Genomic DNA, 19,837 nt, shown 5'->3' on the forward strand with positions numbered 1-19,837 from the left:
TCTTGCATTTATCTTTTTTAATCACTCATCAGAGGATACCATGTTTCCTATTAGCAGTAGTGAACTTGATGTTATTATGCGTAATTTCTTCCAGATGAGCAGTAGCACTTAACTTTCTGGTTCAAAATACTGATTTACGCTTAAAACAAGCCCAGCTTCTACAGAGTGATTTCCCAGAGCAGAGAATTCAAGTCTAATTAAACACAACGTTTCCCCATCAATGTTTTCTCTGTGACCAAATCATTCCTTAATAGGTAGACAGGTATCAAACCTGGAAACAATTTTTAGGTGTGGGGTAGACATTAATAGAGAGAGTAGCTCACTGATGCATGACAACATTCATGAGCAAACTAAAAATAATTTATAGAATGGTTAACTTTTTAAAAATGCTGCATTGCAGGGCTTTATGCTCACTCTGCTTCATTGCACTCTCATAATCCTTATTGAGGTTTTCCTCCTGTGTAAAACACAGAAATAGAAATTTAAAAGAAACATTGGAATTAACTGCTGCAATTTACCAAGTGCCTACTTTGTGCCAATGTGTTAAACATATCACATAGTATTACAAATAATGAAATCCCTTATCCAAAAACCTTATAGCCCTGTGTATCCCAGAATTCAGAATTGTTTAGATATTAAAAGATAATAAAGGGGAAAAGGGAATTCCCTGGCTATCCAGTAGTTAAGACTCCATGCTTTCACTGCTGAGGGCTCGTTGATTCCTGTGGCATGCCTCCCCCCCACAAAAAAAAAAAAAAAAAAAAAAAGAGGAAAAGAGAGAGAGATAATAAGGTACATGTATCCCATGTTTTGCAACCAAGTGAGAGCTGGTATAACATTTTGGAGGCAAATAAAATATTTTCAGTGAAACACAAGAGTCATCCTATTAAGCGGGACTAAAAACACACCCACTAAAAAAGGTAATCATCAATATGCTTGTCATATATTTGCAAAATACTTTTTTCAAGGTTTCTGGATTTTGTACATTCACACATTGGTTTTGTGTGAATTAGTTATTGTAGATGTTTAGACAAGTTTTTTAAAGAGAGGTTAAATAATCTGCTCAAATTTACTACAGCTAGAAATCAGCTAGACTGAGATTCAAACCCACGACTGTCTGCCTCCAAAGTCTATGTTCTAGCAGATGAAGAGAATAAGACAAGTCAAACATCCTGGGGTATGATCTTAAAGCAGGGCAAAATAGAGGTGCAGTAGAGGGAGGAACATGCTAGGGAATAAAAAGGACAGTAGGTTGAGTAAAGAAAGAGGAAACCATAACATGAGCCATCCAAAGTTAGCACAGAGATGATGAAGTGCCATCAGAACGAGAAAGGTGAGGGACTTCCCCGGTGGTCCAGTGGTTAGGACTTCGCCTTCCAATGCACGTGTGGGTTCATATCGCATGCCTTGGGGCCGTAAAACCAAAACGTAAAACAGAAGCAATATCATAACAAATGCAACAAAGACTTACAAAAAAAAGAAAGAAAGAACAAGAAAGGTGATAGACTGAGAGAGAAGAGGAAAACAATGTGCTGAGTCTCCATGAGCTTGTATGAAAAAGGTGAGGCTGAGTGGGTTCTGTACAGATGGGAGACTGAGGCTGTGTAGATGACAAGAATCTGCTCATTGTATCAAAACTGTCTCCAATTGCCATAGCTTCTGGATATTTAGCAAACGATATTTAAATGATGCCTGAAAAAGTGAAAGTCAAGGTGTTAGTTGCTCAGTCATGTCTGACTGAGCAATGGGTCTGTGTGACCCATTGGCCGTAGCCAGCCAGGCTCCTCTGTCCATGGGATTCTCCAGGCAAGAATACTGGAGTGGGTTGCCATTCCCTCCTCCAGGGGATCTTCCAACCTAGGGATCGAACCCAGGTCTCCTGCATTGCAGGCAGACTCTTTACCATCTGAGCTACCAGGGAAGCCCACCATGTGGCAAACACTAGGGATAAAGTGATGGAGATCATGGGCATGCATCTGCATTCCTGGTCCCAAAACTTATTAGCTGTGCAACCTTAGTAAAGTTGCTTAACCACTCTGCACTATAATCAGTTCAACTGTAAAATGAGGATAATCATATCTACCTCATAAATAGTAAATATTAAGAATTAAATGTTTAAGGACAGGAAAAGAACTTAGCACAGTGCCTGGCACAAAGCAAGTGATATAACCTTAGCCAATATTATTACATGAATTTTACCCTTTGTGAAAACTGGTTACTCCAATCAAAGAAAAACTCCTACATTCTGGGAGTATCTGCAAACAGCAAACCAGAGGACAAAGCACCAACTTCTGGTCAAATATAATTGCTGTCCAATAAGCAACCCTGGTGAGTTTGCTCTATTTTCAGCTCCAACTCTACTTGTTGTGCTATCTTGAGTGAGTCATTTAATAGCAACTGCTTCCCCTTCTGTGAATTGACTTCTGCTCTTTAACTCAAGGGTGTTACAGGCAGTTCAGGGATAAATGAAGGAGAAATCATTGTTCCAGCTAATACACTGCTTTAAAACATTTCTTTATAGAAAACTCTCTTGAACTTGAAGACTAGGAAAGACACATTCTGAAAGCAAGCAAGCTCCCCTTGCATGTTCATACCTGCATGAGTAGAATCTGTATGAGCAACCACCATGTAAGTAAAAGGAACCTGAACAAATATTGCTTTGCTCTGTCTCACAGCAATATTCCCATTCGAAAGTATGGTGCTCGTTTGAACACAACTATCATTTTCTCTCAAGTCAGAAAATTGAGAATTGCTAAAAGAACTGATCTATCTCAGCTGCTTTTACAGTATAGATGGACAATCCAAAGGATGGTCATTTGTTCCTGGCAGGTACCATTAATAAAGTGTCTTGTGGGCAGTTACTTTCATTGAAAACCATGTGTGGTTCTCTGCCTACCTGCCTACCTATACAATGCGGTTCTGCAAAAGAAAAGAGTCAGGATCCGACAACTCGGGTGCACAACTGGGAAAGCTGCTGCTAGGTGATAATTAACTGAAAGTACAGTGCTTTGTTATATTTGCTATAAATAAAATGTGGAGAATCCATGTTTAAGCTGCAAGTGGAAAACCACCAACTTTACTACAAGAAATACATCCGGAAAAGCTTGGATCTTATAAATATAGCACCCTATTCTCTATGGGATACATTTCCTAAAATTTAAGGGCAGTAGCCAAAGGGCACAAAACATTATCTTTTGTCTGGAATGAAAAACTAAAATCAGGAGACAGCAGCTTACAGAATAGACCTAACCTCTCTCCCCCAGATACAGATACACTCAATCTGGATTTTCTCATCTTCCAATCATACTTCAGTTACACTCAACCACTTACAGACCCCCAGCCCTGCTGTGAAGTCTCTTCAGTCTGTACTTCTTATTTCCTCTCCCATGCCCTCTTCTAGTCTTCTGGTTAACTCATACGCCATGGTTCACATTGTCAATCTGAGAGAGAGTCCCCGACCTGAGTCTCATTTAAGTGCCTCGCCTTTGTGCTCACTTAGCACATGTCCCTCAGATTGATGAAGGTTTCACTCCTTCTCTGCCTCTTCCTCTTGACAACAGGCAAATTGGAGACAGAGGCTCTGTAATGCTCATAATTGAATCCTCAAAACCCAGCAGCATAGTGCTCGTCATGTAACTGTGCAACTCTTCAGTCATGTCCGACTCTGCAAACCTATGGCCCGTGGCCCACCGGATTCCTCTGTCCATGGGATTTCCCAGGCAAGGATACTGGAGCAGGTTGCCATTTCCTCCTCCAGGGGATCTTCTGGACCCAGGAGTCGAACCTGCATCTCCTGCATTGGCAGGTGGATTCTTTACCATTAAGGCACCTGGGGAAACCCAGTCATATAACAGACACTTGGAAAACATCCATGGAATGGTGACTGATGGAATGAATGAGGCTATGTGGATGAATTTAATCAAGGAATTGCTGATTTTTTTTTTCTAGTTCACTGTACCATTGCCTAGATCAACATCACAATACAAATTTATCACATATAGCTCATAAACAGGCTTCTGGGTTTGTAGCCATCTGGAGCTGGCCGCTCTAGATCATCAAGAGATTCCAATTCTAGTTCAGAGTGTAAGTAAAGTTATGGTGATAACCTCTGTCACAGAAAAAATAAATATATCTTGGCAACCCATTAGTAGTTTTGCTGATGAGAATGAACAGAGTGAAGAGGGGAAATCTCATTAAACTTGAAAGTATTTTTAGTCAGAGAACATTGGCATTAGACTGTCAGAAAATCAAATGGAAGGAAATTGTGATGAACAGTAAATATGTTAGTGAAAATGGTCAAGTGGAATCATAATTCAAAGAATTGCCTACTATTTCTACCAAATCGCAGTCTGGTTGCCCAGCAACTGCTTCGTACGGGAGCTTCACAGATTGATGACATATTAGATCCCAACCTCAATAGTGGACTGACAAGACACACCATTAAGTCCTGCAGTCTGACTTGCATTAGCTTTATCACCTTATTACATTGTGAATGAGTCTTATTTTTCACCGACACAAAAGATGAAGTCTATCAAAAGAGCACACAAATATCTTGGATGCTTTGAGATACCTTGAATGTCTTTAGGATAGCTGAATTCATTATACACACAGATTCAATTATCTGTGCTGTCCCAGACTCTTTCCACTGCACTAGTTATATGCTAGTGATGAAAGGTGATATCCAGGCTAGTCCTTGTAGAAAAAAGGCGTGCTGTCTATACCAGTTTTGAGTCTCATCTTCCTTCTCATCTCTTACTTTACTGCCCACTCTCAAAAGAAGGAAAACAGCAAACTGTAAAGCTAAGGTTAACATTTTTTGTTAATCAATAGGAGAAAAGAACTGTAATAGAAAAGATACAAAAGGATATCAATGAATCCACATACAAAATGAATAAATAAATAAAATAAAATTAAGATCAATTAAGGATTACTATACCATTCATATATTATGTCAAACATTCTAATATGCGTTTGGATTAATACACTGATTATTCATGTGAATTACTTTTATGATACATACTATTAATAGCATTCTCATTTTTTAGGTGAGGAAACCAAAGCACAGAAAGTTTTAAATAACTTGATACAGGTCAAATATCAAGAAAGTATCAGGACGTGGATTCAAACCAGGCTGCCTGACTTCAAAGACTACACTCTCAAAGACTGCAAGTATTGTCTTTCAAGAATAAATGAAAGAGACTAAGTATAGAAGAAGATGCTTGTGTCTCTAGTAATCAAAGAACTACAAATCAAACCAAACAAACAGCAAGCTGTTATTTACCAATTCAACTATGATTTTAAACAATGATATTCAGTGTAGACAGTGTTTGTATAGCATTTAATGTGAGGAATCGCTACTTTACTCCCAACTTTTTGTTTAATTGTACCACAGTGAAATGACAAAAATTTGGAGGTGCAAGAGTGATTTTCCACGTTAATCACTATATACACACTTTCAGGGAATCATGGGCATCTTTCTAATTATTTTCTTTCATCCTATCTTGTCTGCTCTATTTCTATTTCTTGAAATGTAACTCGATGTCTATTTAACCTAATAAAAAATGGGCTTGTAAAACTATTCAGTGTAAACAAGGATAAAGCAAAGCTGAGACTTAAATATTCACTGTAGACAAGGATAAAGCAAAAAGGACTTTTAGAAACCACTGATGGGAATACTGATTAACATATACTTTCCAGGTGAACCTAGGCATCATGCAGGAGGATTACAAAGCTTATATCCTTGACCTAATAAAAGAAATCTATTCTAAAGAAATAACCAGAATTTTAGGGAATCGCAGACATTAAAGAATATTTGCTAAAGCATCATTTAGAGCTGTAAATAATTGAAAATAATCTAATGTCCAAAATTATGAGGCTATTAAAGAATATCTAAAATCAGAGCATAGAAAAATTCAGTGTAACATAAAGTGAAATCAGCAGAATATATTTATGTTTATTGAATGACCCCTATATCATATATTCAAACACAGAGACATGTATGTGTACGAACACAAAAACACATATATAGAACTACTTTCCTAAGAAAGAAAGAAGGGAAGGGAGAAAAAGAAGCCCTCTGAAATATGTAAATAACTTTCAGTATTTATTTTTAGATAATAAAATAATAGCTAATCTTCTATTTCTAATTATTTCTAAAATTTTTCACAAGGCTTTATGCTTCTTAATGTAAAGGTATTACAGGAGCCTGGCAGGCTACAGTTCATGGGGTTGCAAAGAGTCAGACACAACTTTCACATGCACATGTATCAAAAATAATGAAACTCTTTACTATCTGCTAATAATTCTCTTTGAACCTAAATTAGATGACCAGAAAACTAATCTAGTCATGAATTATGCTCAGTCACTGTTATACAGTGGCTCATATATTGTATATGTTTACCACTCATATATTTTTACCACTCTAATTTAACATTTTAATTTAAATAAGTATCTTTAGTGCCTTAAAGCAGACGTGATAATATGAAAATTTCAGTTTTAAAAAATATCGTTAGATCAACACTGTGTTTTGTAGTGTACAAAGTCCTTTCTCAGAGAACACAGAACTAGTTTGATCCTAAAGCAACTTTTGAGTAGGCAAATTCTAATATAAAAACAGAAGAAAAGGAACAGACTTCACCGTTAGATTCCTAGGGCAGCATGATGCCTGATCTCTCACCTTCTCCTTACCCAGCACTGAACTAAGCAGATGCAAAGTTCTACCTGGCCAGGATCACGTGGTTGCTCAGCGGTAGGATCAAGGCCCAGATCAGGACCAAGATCCTTTGATCCTTAATCTGGTACACTTTCCACTACCTTATCAGAATAATCATGTGGTCATTTTGTGAGAAACACACCTGGAAGAGGATTTACATTTTTCTGAGCTCCCAGGCTCATGTAGAAAACCAGTATGGAGCATATAGACTTTTGAGTGGACTAAGCCTGAGATTAATTCATAACCAAGTGTTTGCTACATGATTTTTGCAAGTCATTGAACTTTTGTCTTTTAATCTGTAAAACAAGAATAATGATGTACAAATCTGTAAGGCTGTTATAAAGATGAAATAAGACAAGGTACGTAATATGTGCATGGTGTCACATGAACCTTGAGGACAACACCTACTGCCTTCTCCTGCCACCCACCTCCTCACTGCCTCATCCCACTGAAGCACATGGGCACAGCCTTGGTTCAAGCCTGCCCATCTTCCTTCCTGATTCAAGAAAACACAAAGTTAAGCATCATCCTACAAAGAAGTAACATAGAACACAATGGGTTTCAAACTTAAAAGCCCACTTTCCCTAAATACTTTCTTATAACTCAGTACATTTGCTAAAAAGAGTGTTCAAGCTAGTATAGGCCATCAAATCTCTTCTAATGCTAAAAATAAGAAGCTACTTGGATAATGCAGCATTCAGTCATATGTTCAGCTTAGAAAATGTTAACTGAGTAAAATGCAATTTTGACTACAGGTGACCAGGGACTTCTGAAACTTTCATTTTTGCTATTTTCTTTTTAAACATGGAAAATCTGGATTGAAGATAGGCAATGGGAAATGCACATACATTTTATCTTGTGACTCAGAGGGCTTTTTACTAAGCCTAAAAGCTTTTGGCTAAAGTGCAAAAACACTAGAGACTCATTTTGAATAGCAAGAGAAATTGAAAGGATTTCAACTCATCAACAGTTCCAATGGCTGGCAGGAGGTACCATTTTTTAATTGATTTTTCAGAAACATTTAAGTCATCAAGCTTGTAGATTTTAACCTTTCCAATTGAGTATTAGCAAATCTTCTTAAGGAAAGAGACTTTTGAAAAATCCTATTATCTAGACTCTTTGGAAGTGGGGAGTCTGGAGATACTGATGGTAATCCTAATGGCATGAAGGTTCCCAAGTGAATTTTAGATATAAGGCCAAGTTCTTAATCACTTACATGAATATAGCAGAGAATACAAGGAAAGGCCTCATTAGAATAGCTTCTGCCACAAAAACTCTTGCCAGCAAGTTTTAAAATCAGGCTTTTTTGGTTTTCTCTTCTTTGCCTACATCTGCTAACCTTGCAGTAGGAATGCTTGAACAAAATGTCCATTAATTACAAGGAGAGTCCAGAGAGTGATCCATATATCTAAGGAACCAATCTTGTAACAGTCAGACTGCCAGTAAATCAGGTATCTGGAGGCAGCTTGACTGGGTGAAGCCCTTTGGTGCTCCCATTATTGTTCATTCAAAGTAAAAAGATTTTAAATTATAAGATGAAATGCAGTGAAGCCCAACAAAATTCTCATTTTATCCTTCATGATTATTTTCCCTCTCACTGGAGATATCTAATATTCAATTATGAACAGATATTTTTGCTCATTCATTTTGAGGTTACAATTGTTTTACTGTTCCATTAGAATGAACTTTCCCTACCAGTTAGATCATCAAGCACTGAATAAGATAATTATTTTTTCAAAAATCCTGTAGTACTAAGCCATTTGAGTTTTAGAGAAAAAAAAATTATAATTTATAAACAATTAGTTATTGTTTTACTTGCTCTTCTATGATTTTTGTTCATATCTCATTTGGAGCATTGAAAAATACTGCTGTAAAATCACAATAAACATTTTATATAAAAACACATGAAATATAAAATACAAAAGTATAGATTTTATGATGTAGCGGAATTCCCTGTGTATATGCCTGTGTTCCCTGAAGGCACAGAAATTGTTTCTTTCCTCCTTGTAGCTTCTTGCCTACAACAGTGCTTGGCACACAGCAGGCACTTAATCAATGTCTGATAAATGACACTGAGGCAGGAGGTAGATGGGCTCCCCCGCCCACTGGGTAAAGCAATGGGAAATTCACTCCCTGAGGGTTGAAACATCAAGATAAGAATATCAGGATAATTAAGAGAGGAGGCTGGGCCCTGCCCAGATCACATAATTCTCAACCTCAAAGTCAGGAGACCTCCCCAACCACACATGTGCAGAAAGGCTCCTAGGAGGTCAAAGGGAAATGATGCTAAGGAATGCTCTACCCATAGGCCTCTTCAGTGGAATCCATCTTGGCTAAGAGATGCATGAGCACATTTGGGAGGATCCTTAGATATACCAAATATGGACTCTGAACCAGGCAAATCAAAATGACTAGCCAAAGGGAAACCAGAAGAAATGCCCCATAAAAGTAATGCAAACTGCCATGAGGGCAGGATTCAGGGACTCTCCCTCTGAGTCTGCCTGTGTATCTATCCACATGTACTGTACTCTTTTTCCTTTTAATAAATACTTGCTTCACTACTTTCCATCTTTGCAGGAACTCTTTTCTGCAAAGCTGAAGGTCAGGGCCCTCGTCACTGACCACTGGTCTATTGGCTAGGATTTGGTGCTCTCACCACCACGACCTGGCCTCAATTTCTGGCTGGGAACCCAAGCTCCACTCTAAGCCATTGCAGGCTGAGGCCACCCAAGATCAACATGACAGATTCTGATTTACTCCTGTTGGTATTATTGGTCATGTCTCTCATAAAATGAGAAGGGAAGTTTTAAGAAGTACCATGATTATCCAAAGTCAATCAGTGCCAGAGATGAGCAAATCTTAGATGATCTTTCTGCTGTCCTGAGAGAGTGACCTTTCCACAACAGTATCCTGTTTCCAAGCTATCTCCTGTTTTAACTTCATAGTGACAGAGTTAAATACCCACAGTGGTTGCAAACAATGTAACAAGTCTCATAGATGTGTCTGTTTTGGAGATAGCTATAAAAGAGCTGCTTCCTGTAAAGTTAGCTGTCCAGCCAGATGAGTTACACTCACTCATGAATATGAACATTTGCTTGTCTAATCAAATATTGCTAATTCCCCAGACAAAATTATCACTCTTTTGGGTTCCTGGGAGAAAATTCTCTCCCCTTCCCACTTCTGGTCACTCAACAGTTTCCTCAAATCTTGTGCTCTTCAATGAATCTAAGGATTTGAGGTGGAGGAAGGTGCAAAGGAAACCGGAATTTCTTGCAGGCTACTCCTATTTCCTACAACTCATATCTCCCCTAAAGTAGTAAAGAGCACAAAGTCATAAATTGGGGGAAGAAAATGCCAGGGAGATGACACAAGAATGCAGGAAAAAAGAAAAATATTTCAAAACATTATCTAGACATAAATATATATGAAGTATGTTTACAAATCAGGAAAAAATATAACACTAAAGCAAGAACATGAATAGAAAGATTACAAAATAAGAAATAATATATATCCCATCTCTATTTTTAAAATGATCAACTTTACTAGTAATTGAATATAAATATGAAGATATAGCCAGAGATTATCATACTAAGTGAAATAAGTCAGAAAAAACAAATATCATATGGTATCACTTATATGTGAAATCTGAACTATGACACAGATGAACTTATCTATGAAATGGAAACAGACTCACAGACATAGAAAACAGATATGGTTGCCAGGGGGTGGCAAGGTGGGGGAGAGATGGACTGGGAGTTTGGGGTTAATGGATGCAAACTATTGCATAGAACATGGATAAACAATACGGTCCTACTGTATGGCATAGGGAACTACTTTAATATCCTAAGATAAACAATAATGGGAAAGGATATAAAAAAGAATATATATATATATATATGTATAACTGAGTCACTTTGCTATATAGCAGAAATTAACACAACACTTTAAATCAACTATACTTCAATAAAACAACAAATTGAAACTTAAAAAAAAAACCTCTTACACTTGTAAAAATTTAAAAGTTTGATAATGGCCTGTATTGAAGAGAGTAAAAAGGGCAAACTTGTTAGCAGACTTCTCAAGGAAATATTAAAAATATGCATTTCTTTTGACCCAGAAATTTCATTTCTATGATTCTGTCCATCAGAAATAATTACGCAAATTGACAAGGATGGTTGTATGAAGATTTTCATTAAAACAACCTCAATACCCAATAATAGGAAATTGGTTTTCAGTATGGACCAGACATTGCAATAACATCTTATGCAACTGTCAGACATGATGCTAGGTTAAAACAGAGGTTGATAAAATAGTATTGAATTCTACTCTGTAGTTCTAAGTCTGAAGCACCACATAATCAGAACGGTGGCTTTTTCTTAAAACACCTTTCAGAGATTTTCCTCTTTCATTTTTAAACTTGGTCATATTTCTTTTGATTTTTGAATATGTATTCCTTTTATAATTAGATACACATTAAGCCTTATGGTCATTGCTAGAAATATAGGAAGGAAAGACAGGATGGAAAGAGGGAAGAGAGGTATCTGGAGTGACATCCCCTAACTCAAAGATTTGTCAGCAAAGAGTGCTAAAGGGGAAAACATAAGAAGATCAGAATAAAAGACAAAATCCTCTAGAGAACTTTGCCCTTTAATTACCCTGAAGTTCATCTCTATGGCTAAGGTCTATTGGCCAGATGGTAAAATATTGTATTATACCAAACCCACCTGAGATATCCTCTTATCATTCACCTGATTTTCTTCTTCAGTGGTTCCTCCAGGAGCCCAATCTCAGCTCCCTTTATGAATTTTTTTAAGTTCATAATTCCTAGAATTGCATATTATTTCTGTCCATATCATCTGCTCAGGATTTATAATTCTCTTACCTGTCAAATGCATACATCTTGATATCTGTTAAATACCAACTGATGCTAATGAGCTAATACACTAACTATGACTCAAAAGAAATCTTTTCTCACAAACACTTTCTTATAAGGGTGCGTGTTAGGTTCTTGAGAAAAATAAATAGCAAGCATCGTTCTTATACTCAAGTTTGGGAGACTATAAATAAGGACACCTAATTAACACCAGAGTTTTCAAAACTAACAATATGAGCTACATCACAGAGCAATATGTGTTTTAAGACATCAGTGGTGTCAGATGAGTTGGAGATTTGGAAATCTTAAGACCTGAGTTTGAGACCCATACCTGCCACTTCCTTTATCACTGAGGTTTCTTAATTCCTCTGGGTCACAGTTTCTTTTTTATGTTAGATACTATAATAGTAATAGCTTGTTCACAGGATTTAAAGAGATCACATATTTGCATATTTGTAGACATTGCATTCATGGATGAACAACCGTTGATGATGCCCTTCAAACTCGTGTATATTATTACACTCTATGTGATGGTCCTCCTGGTTCACCTCCATGTTAGGCCAACTCTATTCACTTCTCCCTGCGTTACAGAGATGACCTACATTAAAATCAACTGGGAACAAGGCATCTGAGTCTTAGAAGCAGCCACACTTCTATAGCTGAACTAACACATCTAGTTAGATACCATTACTGGGTCCTGGACCCTGGGAGATAACTAGTCACTTCTTTGAGCAATAAAAAATATTGGACTAAATATATATTTCTGTTGAGTTATATGGATAAAGCAAACAGTATGTGAACCTTATTTTTTAAATATTCCTTTTAACCTATGGTCCTCTGTGCCAAGAATTTTTCAGAAGTTGCAGAGAAGGTAAAAAAGCATAATCCCTAATTTATTTCAGCTTCAATCTAAATGAATAATTTTCAGACTGAAAGAAAGAATTTGCAGTTATTTTAAGGGCTTTGGTCCTATCTTCTACTTTCCCACTTAATTTAACTTTGGCTTCAAAAAGACTCTGAAATCCCAAACATAAAATACTAGGAGAAGCTCCGATTCCTTTGAAAATGGCAAATCTTTCAAATAGTGATTGTGATAGTACATCCAATGTTCTCCTGCCTCCATTTTTACTGAGGTATAATTGAAAAATAAAAATTGTGCATATTTAGGATGCATATGTGATGATTTTATATAAGAAGTATACACTATGAAATGATTACCATAATCAAGCTAATTAATACCTCCATCATCTCCCAGTTGTGTGTTTGTGTATATGTAGTAAGAGCATTTAAGATCTATTGTCTTGGCTAATCAAGTGTATAATAGAGTATTGTTAACTATAATCACCATGCTGGACTTTGGATTCCCAGAATTTATTCAGTTTATAATTCAAAGTTTATACCCTTGAATTTGAGGGAACAGGAGAATGGGGGCATTGTTACATAGGTTCTTGCATTAGAGACTGGCAAATAATACTTTAAAGAGAAAAAAAGATTAAATGCTGTAAATTATGGATTTTATAAGCATGTAATTGAACCCATAGCAGAATTCTGAAACTGCTTATGTAGTAAGTGATTTATGAGCCTTTAGCATATAATCTTATGATCACTGGCTTACTAAAATTAAGTCTCATTGTGAATGTGGAAGAGCTTGTAGACTTATTTTACCTGTAAGTCTGTTAGAATGAGCAACAATGTATTGTATTCAACACTTGCTGATTTCCAAGGCACTTTCACTGAATTTCTTGAAATCTCCTAACAGCTCCATAGGCTAGAAATGAGATTGTGTTCCAATTTCAAACAGGAGGAAGCAGACGAAAAGTGTCGAAGGGTTACAAGGGAGCAAAGCAAGTGACTGGGAGAGCCAGAAAGTTGACTTGAACTTGTGATTGCTGATCCAATGCCCACTATGATTGTATTTACTCTCCAGTGGCCAAATTTACAGATGTGAAGGTATTAGGAGGAATATTTACTTTGCAGTTTTTTGAGCTATTTGACAATGGAATAATTTGTTTTATAAACAGAGTCCCTTTAAGTTCAATAATCAAACTAATAGTGAGGTGGCTGAGAAATAGGACAAATAATTCTTGTAATGGTAACCACTCAAGTCTCTGCATCTCTAAATTCTAAATTAGAAATTTCTGTAATGCTTCAATCAATCAAGCAGACCAGATTTTTCCTGGACATGTGCTGCAGACTAAAAATTGCTTAATTTTCAAACCATTGTTAAATGAATTGGATGACTTCAACCTAAGTAATCACTGACAGTTTCTATTTAAGTGTTAAATCTTTGTTTTCTGGGTTAATTGCTTCTTTTTCTGGTTTTCATCATATTGGAAGCCATAATTTTGAAGACCGGCCATTACATTTCTGCATACTTTATGCAACTAGTCATGATGCAAAGATAGGTTGTGATTTACTTAAAATATCTTTGCCTATTTGACCCTTATATCACCTCATAATTAAATACATTTTTTATTTAAACCTATTTTCTTACTTTATATGACCCTCTTTTCTAAATGCAAATAAGAAGCAGGTACTTAAAAAATCTCCACTATTTTAGAATCTTCTTGGAAATAAAAAAGCAGGTTGAAGTTCCTTCAATGTTGTTTTTTCACCCAGTCTTGTATCTCCATTCCTACCACAGTACTCCCTGACATGCATGTGTGCATGTGAATGTGCTTGTGCCTGCGTGTTGTATGCATATGCACACACATGTGTGTACACAGAGTTACACAGTTCCATTCAAAATAATTTGAAAATTTCACCAGGCACACATTTAAGGTCATACAGGATTTAGGTCTGGTATTTAAATTAGGCTAAATCACAAAACAACCAGCAACAAAAAATCAGAATTAGTCCTCACACCTATAGTCCTGTGAATTTTCTTCACTTCCCTACCCCGTCTTTTTTCCCCACCTGCTTTTTAACCTCATCCAATACCAATAAAAACTGGTTCTGAATGTTCTCAGCTTCATTTCCCATGTGATAAGAAGCCCACTTGTCTGAGTTCCAGTGCTTCCCAAGATATTGTTTATCCTCCAGCCTTTCCACATCTAGCCACTCCGTTGCCACCAAAGTTCACTTTCCCAATCCCCCCATGTCACAGCCTGTGCTTGGTTTGTCCAGTTTGAAGGAGACCTACTTCCTTAAAGATGGAGTAGACATATTTTTTCCTAGTCCTCCAACTACATACAGCTAAAATGATTGGCCTTATATGCAAAACAAATATAACAAGACTGAGTGGTAAGATAAAGAGGGCAAACTGGCTAGGAGTTTAAGGAGTGACGTTTTTGAGTTACCTTGGGATTTCTTTTTTGACTCCTATATCCCAGACTAGATTCTGGAGAGGCCAGTAATCAGGAGATGCCAGTGGGAACAGACATAAAAGCCCCAAGGAAACGAGAACTCTGATCCTCTCGAGTCAAAGGACCAGGGAAGGAAGAGTTTACCAAGATATAAAACCTTTAGCCAATAAGTGTTCTAGCCCAGTCAAATACTATAGGAAAGCAACACCAACAAACAGTACATTTCCCATGAGAAACCATAGAGGTCAGAAGTGGCACAGGATTCTACAAATGTTGAAAGAAAAGAACTGTCAATCCAAAATTCCATAACCAACAAGAATATCCTTCATAAATGAAATTTAAAATATCAAAATATTCTCAGATGAATTGAAACTAAGAGAGTTTGTCACCAGGAGATTTATCTTAAAAAAGAATAACTAAGAAAATTATCTAAACAGAAAGAAACAATAAGAATAAGGAATTGTGGAACATCAGGAAAGAGGAAAGAATAATGAATAGAACAAAAATATAGGAAATAGTGATAGACTTTCTTCTCTTGAATTTTCTAAATTATGTTTGATGTTTGAAGCGGAATGATATCACTATGAAGTAGTTTTCAATATATGTATAAGAAATATTTAAGACAATTATTTTATAACTGTGAAGAAACAATGGATGTAAAGGGAAGCAAGATTTTTAAACATCATTCAAACAGGTAGACAATGATAAGTTATGTATGTGGAACTTAATACCTAGTTGTTGTTTAGTCACTAAGTAATGTCCAGCTCTTTTCAACACCGTGGCCTGTACCCTGCCAGGCTTCTCTGTCCATGGGATTTTCCAGGCAAGAACATTAGAGTGAGTTGCCATTTCCTTCTCCAGGGAATCTTGCCAACCCAGGAATCAAATCCACATTCTTCTGCATTGGCAGAGTTTTTACCAATGAGCCACCAGGAAAGCCTAAATTAATACCTAGATCACTACTAAAAAAGTTACACAAAGGCATACACTCAAAAACACTTCAAATAAATGGTAATCTAAATATGTTCAAATAAAACACAGAGAAGGGGAGAAAGAGAATAGAAATATAAAAAGGAGAGAGCTCACAAAAATGGCATTTCTAAAACATCAATAATTACATTAAAGTAGTCTAAATATATCAATTAAAAAATAAAAATTGGTAGTTGGTTAAAGAGAACAAATGAAAACATGGCTTAACTACATACTGTCTATAAGAAACTCATCTTAAATAAATATAAAAATATACATAGGTTAAAATTTTAAAATATGGAAAGATATACCATGCAAACATTAACAAAAAAAGTAGGGGTAGTTATATTAATATCAGACAAAAGGAAAAAATTAATCAGAGACAGAGAGGTAAATTATATAATAAGAGGGTAAATTCACCAAGAAGATATAATAATCCTAAGTTTGTATGCACCAAACAAGAGACATTAAAAACATGTAAAGTAAAAATGATAGAATTGAAAGAAAAAAGAAAGAAATCAATAGTTTTAGTTGGAGACTTCAACATCTTTCTGTCATAGTGATGGAAAAATTAGACAAAATCACAAGTGTAGAAAAACTCAATAATATCATCAATCTATAGGATCTAATCAATATTTATAGAATGCTCCATGCAACAACAGCAGATTATATAGGAACACCATGAAAAAATATGAAACACTGTGAGAATTACCAAAAAGAAACACAGAGACACAAAGTGAGCAAGTGCTGTTGGAATGCGCCAAAAGATTTGCTCAGTGAAGAGTTGCCACAAACCTTTCATTTGCAAAAAATGCAGTGTCTGTTCAGTTCAGTTCAGTTGCTCAGTTGTGTCCGGCTCTTTGCGACCCCATGGACTGCAGCACGCCAGGCCTACCTGTCCATCGCCAACTCCTGGAGTTTACTCAAACTCATGTCCATTGAGTCAGTGATGCCATCCAACCATCTCGGCTTCTGTGGTCCCCTTCTCCTCCTTCCCTCAGTCTTTCTCAGCATTAGGGTCTTTTCCAACAAGTCAGTTCTTCCCATCAGGTGACCAAAGTATTGGAGTTTCAGCTTCAGCATCAGTCCTTCCAATGAATATTCAGGACTGATTTCCTTTAGGATGGACTGGTTGGATCTTCTTGCTGTCCAAGGGATTCTCAAGAGTTTTCTCCAACACCACAGCTCAAAAGCATCAATTCTTCAGTGCTCAGCTTTCTTTATAGTCCAACACTCACATCCATACATGACTACTAGAAAAACCATAGCTTTGACTAGATAGACCTTTATTGGCAAAGTAATGTCTCTGCTTTTTAATATGCTGTCTAAGTTGGTCATAACTTTTCTTCCGAGGAGTAAGCATCTTTTAATTTCATGGCTGCAGTCACCATCTGCAGTGATTTTGGAGCCCCCAAAATAAAGTCTGTCACAGTTTCCACTGTTTCCCCATCTATTTGCCATAAGCAAAAAAAAAAAAAGCCTCAAAACAATATTCTAAGCTTCCAACTTAAAAAATTAGAAAAAAGAACAAAACATACCAAATACAAGAGAAAGGAATGAAATAATGAGAACAGAAGTAAATATAAGCAGAAATAGAAAAACAATAGAGAAAACTAATGGCGCAGAGAGACGAGAGTCCATTGGACAACAAGGAGTTAAACGAGGCAATCCTAAAGGAAAATCAACCCTGAATATTCACTGGAAGGACTGATACTGAAGCTGAAGCTCCAATATTTTGGGCACCTGATTCGAAGATCCAACTCGTTGGAAAAGACTCTGATGCTGGAAAAGACTGAGGGCAAGAGGAAAAGGGGGCAACATGGAGATAGATGCAAAGTATTATATATCCTAAATGAAGATAGATGCACAGTATTGAGATATAGTAAATAGAATTTTTATACATAAAAATATTTAAAATAATCAAATGGGGTTTAGAATAGGAAAGCAAGGCTGATTCAATACTTGAAAATCAGTCAATATAATCATTCAAAAGGATGAGATGGTTGGATGGCATCACTGACTCAATGGATAGGAATTTGAGCAAACTTAGGGAGATAGTGAAGGACAAGGAAGCCTGGTGTGCTGCAGTTTGTGGGGTTGCATAGAGTCAAACACAACTTAGTGACTGATCAACCACAACGAGGCAGAGGGACACTGGTTCTTTGAAAAGAAAAACAAAATTGATAAGCCCCAGTAATAGTGGCAAAGGAAAATAACAAGAGTAAAGAAGCAAACTATTAGTTTCAGGAATGAAACAGGCTATATCACTACAGACTCTATCGACATCAAAAGGATAATAAGCAAATACCATGAATAACTCTACACAGATAAATTTGACAATTAGATGAAACATACCAATTTCTCAAAGAGTATAAACTGTTCACAACTGTGAAACTGGTATAAAATATATAACACTAAAAATATATTACACAGATCATCTGAATTTGTAATTTAAAATTCCTCTAAAAAAGAAATCTCCAGAGCCAGATGGTTTGGCTGAAAACTCTGATCACATGTTTAAAGAGCAATTAACACATATTCTATGAAATTTTTCCAGAAAATTAGATAAAGGGGGACACTTTCTAACTTGCTCCATGAAATAGGCATTCCTCTGGCATTAAACAAGACAAAGAACAACAAAAAAGAAAACTACAAAGTTACATCCTACATGGTGGTAAATGCACAGTATTGAGCTATAACAAATAGAATTCAGTTATATTTGGCTACCTGATGCGAAGAGCTGAGTCATTTGAAAAGACCCTGATGCTGGGAAAGATTGAGGACAGGAGAAGAAGGGGATGACAGAGGATGAGATGGTTGGATGGCATCACCAACTCAATGAACTTGAGTTTGGGTGGACTCCAGGAGTTGGTGATGGACAGGGAGGCCTGGCGTGCTGCCGTTCATGGAGTCGCAAAGAGTCGGACACGACTGAGTGACTGAACTGAACTGATACATAAAAATATTTAAAATAATCAAATGGGGTTTAGAATAAGAATACAAGGCTTATTCAATATTTGAAAAATCAGCCAATATAATCCATCACATCAACAAGCTAAAGAATTAAAATCACATGATCACATTGATAAAGTATTTGGTAAAATTGAGCACCTAGTCATGATAAAAACTATAAAAACTCTCGGAAATCCAAGAAGAGCAGGGAATAAGCTCAACTTGATAAATAACAGAAAAAGCTTCTTTGCTTCTTCTGATAAACCTGCTATAGACTATAGGGTCTAGTGATCCCCTCCTTAGGCTTCAGCTGCCAGTCACAAGTCCGGGGTTGTCACCTGTACTTCTGCATGATTGGCTATAAATTAGAAGTTTGATAAATTTGCTAGAATGGCTTATAGATCCCAAAGAAACATTTTGCTTACTACATCACTGGTTCACTATAAAGGGATGTAACTTTGGAAGAGCCAGATGGAAGAGTTACCTAGGGGAAAGGTGCACAGCTTCCATGCTCCCTCCCAGTGTACAACTTCGCCTACTCTCCACGTGTTCACCAACCTGGAAGCTCTCCAGAGCCTGTCCTCCAGTTTTTTGTGGAAGCTTCACTACATTGTCATGATTGATTAAATCATTGGCTATTGGTGATTGATTCAACCTCCAGTCCCTCTCCCCTCCCAGGAGACTGGTGGCAGAATCTCTTTTAAGAATGAAATGCTTAAAAAGCTGATTGGGTGGAAGAATTGGTGAATTGGCAAGCCTCATAGGGAAGAGGAGCTCTGGATCTAGCAGCATCGTTGGATATAGTTCCTGCATCTCCCAAGTTAGTACCTTTGCTCTCAGTTTGGTCAGTTTCTCCAAAGGTATATCTCAGTATTTTGCCCCGATATTAGAAGGTTGGCTGGTAGTATTGTGGGAGTCAAATGAGGCCTAGGTTTTGGGACAGAGTAGTTCACCTTTTGGGCTTCCTAGATGGTGCTAGTGGTAAAGAACCTGCTTGCCAATGCAGGAGACCCAAGAGACGCAGGT

The 19,837-nt window shown here is 36.9% G+C and overlaps 1 long non-coding RNA gene across 3 annotated transcripts in view; it reads right to left on the reverse strand.

The window, feature by feature from the left end:
• The window catches only part of LOC139035922 (uncharacterized), a 395,918-nt gene that overhangs the window by 150,301 nt on the left and 225,780 nt on the right, over positions 1–19,837 (reverse strand). The gene's annotated exons all lie outside the window — the stretch shown is intronic.

This window comes from Odocoileus virginianus, chromosome 7 (genome assembly GCF_023699985.2).
Source record: "Odocoileus virginianus isolate 20LAN1187 ecotype Illinois chromosome 7, Ovbor_1.2, whole genome shotgun sequence".
Classification (NCBI taxonomy): domain Eukaryota; kingdom Metazoa; phylum Chordata; class Mammalia; order Artiodactyla; family Cervidae; genus Odocoileus; species Odocoileus virginianus.